Source organism: Pygoscelis adeliae, unplaced genomic scaffold (assembly GCF_000699105.1).
Source record: "Pygoscelis adeliae isolate BGI_AS28 unplaced genomic scaffold, ASM69910v1 Scaffold289, whole genome shotgun sequence".
Lineage (NCBI taxonomy): Eukaryota > Metazoa > Chordata > Aves > Sphenisciformes > Spheniscidae > Pygoscelis > Pygoscelis adeliae.
Genome location: NW_008825499.1, coordinates 1,430,678 through 1,441,564, shown reverse-complemented (window position 1 = coordinate 1,441,564; position 10,887 = coordinate 1,430,678).

The following is a 10,887-nucleotide window of genomic DNA, read 5'->3' as shown; positions in this document are numbered from 1 at the left end:
AGATATTTCATCTAAGTAAAGTGAGGAGAATTATACATGTCCTTAAGTTTTGGGATGACCGTCAAGTTTTGGATCCCTGGTGTCAGGTTTGGCCCTGTATACTTTCCTTCCTTTCTCCTTTTCTTTTGCTTCTCTCTCTTTTCCTGTGTGCAGACCCCATATTTATATGAAAAACTTGCATTGATTCTGATGGAGGCTTTTCAGATTACGTGAGTTTTAAAAAAGGGCCTCTTAACTTAAAAGCTCTGTTTGGAGCTGTATGGCAGAGAATTAAAGATATTGCTTTTAATCCTGGGTTGTGTCAAGGGAGTGGTAGATGGCTTCTCCCGGGAACACAAGGGAGCTTGCAGAGAGCCATTACCTTAGAAATCCCATCCAGAGCAGGATCATCAAGGGCTAACTGCTCTTACCAGCTCCCTCTAGGTACTGGGAGATGTCCACAGGAGACTGTACTCTGATATCTAGAAGGAGAAGTGAATGATCATACTTCTGTCATGTGTATTTTAATCCCTGAACTTGCACTGGAAAGTGCCCAATTGATTCAGAAGCATTTGAGACTGACTGCCTATCAAACCCCTTTACTCTCCTTTGTTGTTAACAGCTCTTGCCGACCTACCCTTAAGCATGGCTGGGCAAACCTTACAGTTTAACCCTTGCAGCTTTGGATTTGACCTTCTGTTTCAGCCAGCATGGCTCTGAGTCAGTGAATTGCCTGGGCACAAGCTGGGAGCTCTGCAGAAGATTGCTACCCTTACACGCAGTCCTAAAGATAATGAAATTAACTGCAAACTTAGCTAGGCACAAGCTGTGTTGATTGTACAGCCTCTGTCAAGCAGAGGACAGATATTAAACAGTGTTTTGTTAGCAGAAGCAAGCCCTCTGTACCTGTACTCTGTGGGAGATGCAGAACAGCTTTATCCAAGAGGTGGATCACATGGCTGCAATCCTAAGCCCAAATCAATATGATCTACAGCAGGGTACATCATCTACAGCTTAGGTACCATTGAGAGGAAAGGGAAAATGGAGGTGAAGAGAACGGTAGTGAAGCCAGGCAGCCCAAAGTAATTTTTCACTTTCCCAGGTTACTAGTCCAGGATATCTACTCTACTGCATCCTCTGTAGTCAGAAATTATTATTTTGGGGCAAGGAAAATAAAGGAGAGAAAAGAAAGAGAAAACCCTGGTTGTCTTTCTTCTGTTGAAGATCAGACTCCTAACAACAAATTCTGTAACCCTGGAGATCCAGCAGTTGCCCTGGTTCAGTGAGATAACCAGAGGACCTCATTGTCCAGGTGAGGAGGAGGGTACTCTACTCAACTAAAATGTTTCATCAGTTTGGTAAAATATTTTGGCAAGGATGAAACTGCAGTGTATCATGGGAATCAAATGGTGCAGGAAGTCCCCGTCTTGCTTTTGAAAAAACTGACAACATGCTCAGATACGGAGGAAGTAGGCATCTTGTAGGGCTTTCAGCTTCACCTGGAGACTTAATTTCTCTTCCTGGCCTACTCTCCTACTCTTTTGGTAGAGTATTCTCTCTCATCTTGCAATCCCTCTCCTGTCCTATTCCTTTTCAGAAGTGGAACCAGTTTTTAATCCGGCTCAATGGAATCCTCTTCTTAATAGAAACTTTTAGGGACTTGTGTAAATCCGATAATTAATAATAATTATGCATACAGCACAGAACCATGGTGGCAAGGTTCACATTAGTATTTCCTGTCTTTCAAGTGCCCACTCATGCAACATTTATACCCTTTTAATACAGGTTTTCTGGGGGAGTTTGAAATTGTTTGTGAAGCACTTTGCGCATGAAAAACCTCTGTTTAAATGACACATATTTATTATTAATAGTAATAATGCAGGTGCCGCAGCAGGCAAGTGCAATTGCCTTTTTGAGTATCACAGATGCTTCCCACCAATAAGAACAAAAAAGCGTTTCAAGGTCTAGCTCCCACAGAAATATACATAACCCAGTTGGTACCAAATTCTTGGCTCAACACTAAATAAAGTATGAGAAAGCTAGAGTGGCATGGGAACAGTTATGCAGGGAGGAGGTGCTGGCTAATGTCCTGTACATTTGCGACACTCAGTGACCCATGATAAAGAAAGCCTCCTAGCACTTAAATGGGAAGCAGAGTTTCTAGGTCCCTGTGCACTGTGAAATAAGAGAGTCTAGGATGTATGTTATTTCAGCTGGCACAAGTAAAAGAAGCAAAAAAGCAGCAGCAACAGAGTGTCTAGCACAAGCTAACAAGCAGCATGTCAGCCCCCTGCCTGCTCATCCAGCGAACATCTCCACTTCTTCCCTTCATCCCAGGAAGCAACATATGAGAGGCACCTAGACCAGAGACATGTCAGCAAGGTCTCCCTCCTCTTATCCTGCTCAACAGGGAAAATTGTGTAATCTCCTACACTTTTGCCCTGTCCTTCCCCACAGCCCCAAGCAGCTGCTAAAGACAAGCAGAGAAAAGGCCAGGTATCTATACACCTCCTCACCCCATGCCCAGTGAAGGGCAAGATTGCCTTCTGCTCCCCTTCCTGATCCTTGTATCACACCTGAGCAACCTTAGGAAAAATAATGCAAAGGCAGCAAATGTCCTCAGTGCTTGACTGCTAGGCAAGGCAGTGACAAAAATCCCTCCTCTGAAGTGTCTGAAGGGAATTAAGCAGGGGCCACCATGTGCCACACAGCTGCTGGAGCAGTAGGCCAGCTGAGAGGTTATGACTCAGAGCTCAAGGCTAGGACTGGACCATGGGATCACTCAGCTAGCCATATTACTGGTCAACTGGCAGCAGAGAGCCTCCTCCCCTTCCAGAGAGCTAGAGATGAAATTTTTGACATAATGACTTAATGTAGCAAGCCGCAGCTAGGCAAGCTCTGAGAGACTAGAGGGGAGTTTGTTTCATCAGGTCCCATTTTAGTTTCAAGCCCTGTTCTGTCCTGGCATACTACCCTCCTTCAGAAATTGCTCCCACAAAAGCTCTCACTCCAGACTCCAGTTACAGAGAGCATATGGGTAGTTCCTGAAGACAATGGAGTGAATATTAAAGAGCGTTCGTCCCTGGGTTACTGATCAGTTTCCTACACATGTGCTTGTCTAAATTAGTCTTCAAATTAGAAGCAGATATTCACAGTTTCCTGCCTTTCCCTCCCCTGGATATCTAAATTCAGACTCATGGGCAGGTCCCTCCTGCTCTCTGCATGGGTAAAGATGCCAATGTGATTGCTGGCTGATTGATGGCAAGTTGCATAGTGCATCCACACCTGCCTCAAGCCAAAAATCACCAGCAATATTTGCTATGGCTCCAGACTGTTCTGGGGCTGCCAAGTTAAAAACTGAGGCTGCCAAATTAAAAACTTACTGGCATCTGTAAAAAAATGCATGACAAAACTCCTTCCAGGACTTTGGATAACAACTTCTGTTGGTGCCCTAGGAGGAAAAGCTAGCCAACCACCACACTTGAGGAGAGTGGCACTCAGAGAAGGAATGTGGACCGAGTTGTGCATCATCTCCCACCTGCTCCCCACTCTAAAGCTCCGTGGGGATGCAAGGGAGTAAAACAACTGCAGGTCCAACACTGTTCCCACAACCAGATGGGTACAGGAGGGGCTGGCAAAGCTACAGCACTGCTCACTTACTCCTGCTTTACCGAAGACTAATAGAAAGCTGTGGCTGGAAAAAATGAGAAAGGACAGCTCTTCTCCCATTTCAAAAGGCCACATCTCCACCTCACCCTGGAGAGCCTGAATGTGCTCTGTCTGAAGAGTGAAACATCTTCATCAATTGATCACATCTTCATTTTAACACTAGTCATGATTTTTGTAAAGATGAACACACCAGGTATGATTTGAATGGCACATAACCTGTTCTAACAGATACCTCAGAACAAACCACAGGTAACAACAGCCATCCTCAAAGGCAAACAAATCTTGTAAGCCTGCTTATGTTACATCGCTACTACATGATGCACCATTGCAAAAAATACCTGAGCTTCCCTCTCACAAACAACCTCCAGAATTATGACCAGCTGAGCAGCACCAGGCTAGTCTCACTGAACCCTGAAGTATATAGCTGTACTGTTTTTAGTGCCAAGGCTCTAATGCAAAGATACAAGGATATCCCTGCCCAGATCAGAGCTAGTGCAGGTAGCTCAAGGTACTCCTTGTCCCTGTCTTGTGAGGGGTAGGTATCCTTTACCTGTGAAGAAGGTGGGGCATTCAGGCAAAGCTGCGCATGGCTCCTCACTCATGTAGAAGTAAAAATCAGGACTCTGAAGAAATACTGGACTAAGATCCTTCTTCCCCATGCTTGAATGCCCTCAGAGACTTCTTGCTGACACCCACTATTACCTACTGAATGGCCAGGAGGATGGGATGTTTTCACTTGCTTAAGCAGTTTTATACAAATACCTGAGCTATTTGCTCTCTATTCCTGTTTCATCATCTTTGTAATCATTACGGTTGAGTGAGAGAAAACATACTTTCTAATTCACAGTACCCTCTCCAGCTGCAACACCCATGCACAAGATCCATTCCACCATAGTGGCCTTATGTACTGCTGTATCAGCCATAAACACAAATGGTAGCTGTTTGTTGGGCAGCTAGATTATGAGCTGCTCATAAAGATTTACATTTACAAAGGTGCATAAAACTTTGCAGGCCTGTGAAACAATGACACACTGAACACAGAGGTGGGAAATAAAGTCACTACGAAGCCAGTAAAGCTGTAATGATGTTTGAAGAGAGCAAAGCAGATCTGATGGCAGAAATCAGATGGGAACAATTCTGGTATTTGGAATGATGAAAGACCATCAGGCCACTGACACTTTCCCTATGGGGCAACCTGTTTGGAATCTCATTCTCCAAGGTGTTCCCAAGGAGATCACAGTCTTTACCAAGAGTTACTTAGGTTTGTTCATATGACTGAGTTTGAGCCCACAAAACTCTACCTCTCTCCTATTAGAAGTCTAGTGTCTGGCTGTAGTACAGCTCTTCAAGAGTACACAAACAAACCCCCAGCATGTCTTCCACCCTTAGTGAAATCCATCCTTGCAAAGTAAATCCCAATCCACCAGAGTCAAAAGGTGTTTTCAGTTCACTCTGAGCAAAATAAGCTGGCAGAAGATACATGAACACTTACAGGCCTGTATTGATTACTTGTGTGGGATCCAGAGCCTCACTGGGGAACAATCATAGACCACCACAACCATTAATGGCAGAAACACAGTGTTATAGGTCTGAACCGCAAAGACTCCAACCCCAAGCCCATAGAAGTCAGCCAAAGTTTTTCTAATGACTTCCACACACGCTGAAATTTGAAAGAATAAATGATTCTGATCATTATTTTGCTAACAGAGTTAGCTATAGCTAACTATGTAACAGCCATATAGTTAAATACAAATAGCTAACCCAGTAATAGCTATATAGTTATTACTTGAATCTATATCAGCTGTTAGTCATACTCATAAGCCCTGATGTATTCTCTGTATAGGTGGACTTAAGAGATGAAGCTTCTTCCTGGTTTTGGAACCAAAACCTGTAATTATCTTACCCAAGAATGCTAACTCAGGTCGTGTTAGCTGTGAACACCGTTGCATAAACTTCAGCAGCATGAAGGGATTTAGCATACAAAGGGCAGTGCTAAACAGCAATGAATTAAGTCAGGTGGCAATAGTTGTCAAAAGAACCAGGTTGTAGGTCAGATATCTTCTAGCATTTTATTAATGAGCTGGAAGATGAGGGTCAACAGCGTGCTAGTTAAACTCACAGAAACACTAAATTTGGAAGTGTTATTACCATCCCTGGAGTCTCAGAAGTGGTAAGAAACACAGACAGGAAAAAAAAAAGCATAGTTCACTTGGAAAATACCATACCAAATACCAAAATGCCCTAATGTGATTCCCCATCTGACACTGTCCCATGGCACTTGGAGCCATCAGTCCTGCACTACAATGGGTCACACATTCATGTAAGCTAAGTGGCCTAGCAGGGAACAAGCTAGAGCTATCTTTGCTTGTGTTGTCAATAGTTAGCTGGGCCATTCTTTAAAGTATAAGCAAACTAAAAGGAGTCACGTGACAGTGACGCTCTGTTACCTCTTGGAGTCCCATCTTCCCCTGGCCTGCTCTCCTGGAATTATTTGGGGAATTGCTGCAGAGCACATCTGCCAGCACGTCATCCAAAATGACATCCCTCAAAGGTCTGGTGTCACATCAAAACACAGCAGAGCCATTATGGACACAATAGACCAGGGTAGCCTTCTCCTGTCTTTTATGAACTCTCAGGTGGTCAGCCCAGCATACATAGCTAATGGTAAACTTTGGCAGAAGACCCAGTGTTTGGTGAAGCCCTTTCCTTTGCCTTTCAAGACTGCTGCAAGCATTCTTGGATGGACAGCCAGGACCATGCTGGTCCCTTCCACCAGAGATTTGCCTTCAGGGTCTTCAGACCTGTTACCCTGCAGGAGGATTCCTCATCTGTCTCTGCCATGCTGCAGCCTCCACAGGTCTCTTTGACCTTCAGCCATAGCTTCCCAAGAGCAGGGCATGGAAACAGACACTGTCCGTATGCCCTGCACAGCTCTTTCTCTCAGCAAGATCCTTCTTGCTGCAGCAGCCTCATTCTCTCACTCTGCCTTCATTTCTTCTTCCACTCACTGCATCAAAAATGGTTTTCTCCTCCTCCTTTGGCACTCAGACATGTTCTCCAGTCCTAGAGACAGCTTCACTCCGTTCCACAGGACTCTCCCAATGCTCCTCATGCACATTTTCCTGCTATTAGGCTCCTCCACAACTTGGCTTGCCCTCCAGTACCCTCACATGGTTTGGTTCCCACCAGACAGGCTTTGCGTCCAAGTGGTTTTCATGAAGTCTCCGTCAACCTCTTCCTTCTCCAGCCTAGGGATCTCCTCTCATACCTAATCTCCTGGTTCCTCCAACTGCCTTCACTGCTCTGCACTCCTCCTCCAGGTTCTTTTTTCTGCAAGTGTCTGTTCGTAGTCCTCCTCCTGGCATTGAACGACTCCTTCACTCATCCTGATCCCACCTCCGTTATGTTACTCCTGCCTAGGCAGAAAGTTCACCCTGGAGCTGCACATCCTGCATCAGAAACGTGGTGTGCGCTCAACAGCAAGAACATATGTACCATATGAAACAAGTCACTTGTATAAATGGGCAACAATGCTAAAGGTGTGCTGCCTAAGGGAAAGGGAATTGGGGCCAGATGGAAAAGGGACAGTATTATCTGCTGCTGGTATGCAAAGCAGGGATTTACAAGTCCAAGGCTGAGAGGGTAGAAAAGAGGCACTCCATACCAAGATGAAAAAGGTAGCAGCAGAATATATAGAAGTTGGAAGTGGACATGATTTTCAAAAAGCCAGTCAAGGAAGCAGACAGTTCTCCCGAACTACCTGTTACAACTGTCCTAAGCAGAGCTCAGCAAAATGGGCCTCACTGAAAAGATACTGTTGGTCCAGGAAAGAGACAAAAAGAGATTGTGCAGGCATCTGAGGCAATGCTCTCTGCAAAACCCTGTGCTAGATTCTCTCCCCTTCCTTCTGTCAGAAGAAGATCCACTTATAGAACTCTCTGTAGACAGAGATTTTGCTTGGTCCCTTTGGAGAAATAAATTCACTGCTTGGAGGTGGTAAGCCAGCTCTCTTTTCTGAGAGCAAAAAAGCTAGATGCAGGTTTTCATTACGCAGCTCAGCCCTGAGCTATCTTCAGGCTCAGAACAGATTTCAGAAAAAAGGGCAGAGTTCATCTCTTCCCCAGCTCTTGCTTATCTCCTCTTCTCTGCTCAAAACCATCTCTTCTCTTTGTTACCCAAAACTGTGCCCTGTCATGTTCAAGGCCTTATGGTCTAGGCACAGAATTGTCACTTGCTATCAGCATTGTCTATTGAGTGACTTTCTCAGTAGCTGTTTGCGCCTGTTGTCTTCCTGATGAGACTGAACCCTGCACACCCATCCCAACTTGTCTACAGTCACAATTTCCCACTTTCTCTAAATGTAGGATAAGGAATAGGTACATTAAGAGAAAGGGCTTGCCCAGGTCAGCACTAAGTCAGAAGGCGGCTTTGAGTCCTGACTCCCAGCCCCTCTCTCAGCTGCTTGAATCCAAAGTACTCACATTACAGGTGCAAAGTGAATACAGAGTTCAATTAGCACGCATTAAATAGTTTAATGCCAATCACCTCCCTTTTGATTCATAATGTACAGATTTGTTCTCTATTCTTTAAAATCTTGTTTGTTTTCTCATCAGTGTCTTAAAAGCATTGAGAAATTTTCACCTGCCCTCACATTTTTCACTCTGTTCCTTATTTTTCAGTTCATCCAGAGTCTTTACATTTGCATACCTGTTTGCAATCAGAACCACTTCACTGTCACATTTCCACTTCAGTGTAATAACCACATCATTAAAACCACATACAGCTCCCTGAGAAACTGTACCATTTATTCCAGGAAAGGAAACAATCAGCACAAGAATATTATTAGTCCCACTGCATTTTCAGTCATAGTGGATTTACAATTTATGATGGCCTCTTTAGAGTTTGGTGTGCTGTTTGTTCCACAGCATGGTCAACCTGAAGTCAGCAAAGGGAAATATGACTAAGATTTAGAAAAGCAGAACTGTTCAATGGAATCTACATTTAAATCAAAATAAACTGGTTTTGCAGAACACTGAATTAAACAAAGGAAGTACAATCTGATTCTTATCTCATCTCCTCTCCCTGCAAGAAGTTATTGGGTTTACCTATTTTCCCTTCTCATTTGTTTCCTAAGAAGTACCATTTATAATGGAGATTAGTTGGTCTGAAAGGGTGTCGGATGCAGATATCAAAACGAATTGAAGCAAGTCAAACTACTAAAATTCTGATCAGGGCTGGTCCCTCATTAATCAAACTTGTCTGCACTGGAGTCATTAAAATGGGATACTCAGAACACTTCCCACCCATGCATAAGAAATATCGTGTGTTCTAGGAGAGGTTTCTCCCATGAGCTGTTATACCTGATGAGGGATATTTCTGTTTTGGATGGAAAAACTTTTTACTAAGGTCACCCAAGCCACCCTGGGTGTACTGTCAGGCTTGAAATTTGTTCCAACATGCCCACATTACAAGACTGCAGCTGCAAATATGAAAGCTGAGTACCAAAGGGGAAATAAGAATGACTTAGTAGGCAAGAACACCCAACCAAACAATGCTGATCTCGGTGTTTGTGTCCAGACCAGAAGGTGGTAGAGAAGATCTATTCTCCAGCATCAGCTAAAGCATCATCTCTTAGTCTTTTAATGTTTTCTGGCCTCTCACAAGTGAAATTCATGCAAATCTTGGGAACATAATTCCTTTGACAGCATAGCATCTTGCCTAGACTGTGAATGGTCACCCCCAAGGGAGTCATATTTTAAAACTAATGATGCCTGCCCTCTCTGAAGGCTGGCTGTAGTTTCTTACTAGGATGAACTTACCCACTGCAGACAAACCGTTGTCTCCCCCAGGCATGCCCTGACCTAGAAACTACATCCACTATCTCTATTGCAATTTGTCCCTTTCAAGCTGTGGTCCTCCCTGTCATCCCTTCCCCACCCAGAGTGCCCTGAAGGCAGAGAGACAGCACCTAGATCAGAAACAGAAGCTTCCTCTCCACTCCTCACAGGCACAAGGCTTGAGGGCATGAGCAAAGTGAGGATACTGAAGAAAGATGCAACCCTAGTCAAACTTTTCTGGGAGAAAATGAGGAAGAGGAAAGGAAAACAGAAAAAATAATTAAAAGGAAAGGACCAAAGGCAGCAGCAGAGACCTCATCCTTCACTGAGCCAAGTACACAACAGGTAACTCTGCATGCCCAGGAAACACAACCCACCCTACCACATCAGGGAAACCATCTTCCAAGGCAAACCACAGTCACGGCATGTTGGTCACGCCTTTAAGTTCTCCAGAAGTCTTACTGAGTTCAACAATAGCTGTTGGTCACTCCAAACTTTAGAGAGATAAGCTGATGACGGTAAGCACAAAGTCGTGAGCTTTGGCACAAGAATAAACACAACAAGCACTTTATGGCAGTCACATAGCTCAAAGTGAGAATGGGAAAGGAGTTTAAGTCACTGCTTAATTGAATGTATTTCTCCAGTATGTCAGTGAAATTTCAAGTTCTCTGGATCTTTTTCCATACAAAATCATGGTTTTGTTACCAACAGCCAGTCTCAGTGAGCAAAACATAAGATTTTTCACTCATTCACTCATTCACTCACTCACACAAAAAACTATTTAAAGGCATTTGAAAATAAACTATTGGGAGAATTAGATCTGCATTGCCACTTTTCAGACTGGCTTCTCAAATCAGCAAGCCAGCCTAGAGACCTGTGTTTCATCTCATTATTATTCAAAGGAGTTCAAATCAAATGAAGCTATCAGAAATTAGAGTGGGTTCCCCATATTAAAATTATCAGTCAAGTGTTAAATTTCAGTGCTTGATTACATTGTATAATCATTTCAGGTTGCCTAACTGATGCAATATAAAGTGACAGAACTGGTGAAATGCCAAGAATAACACATTACCTGAGAACAGATTCCAGGGTCTGAATGCAAAATAGCTGTAACCCAGAGCTCCAGCTGTGAATATGTCAACTGGTGGAGAGGTTTCCACAGGTCATACAGTAATTTGGATCAAATCTCTTTTTCAACAATAGATACATATGCAAATTCCCTGAAATCCTACCAATTCTTCATTTAAGCCAAGAGATTTGGCATCCTGTCTGATTTTCCACTGATTTATTTATATATTACTTCTCCTCAGGTCTTCAGATTGGCAGTTCAACAAATCAGGCAGCCCCTGCTGATAACAAGATGATTTGGATACATCAGTCAACCAGGTGCTACAGTGAAAAC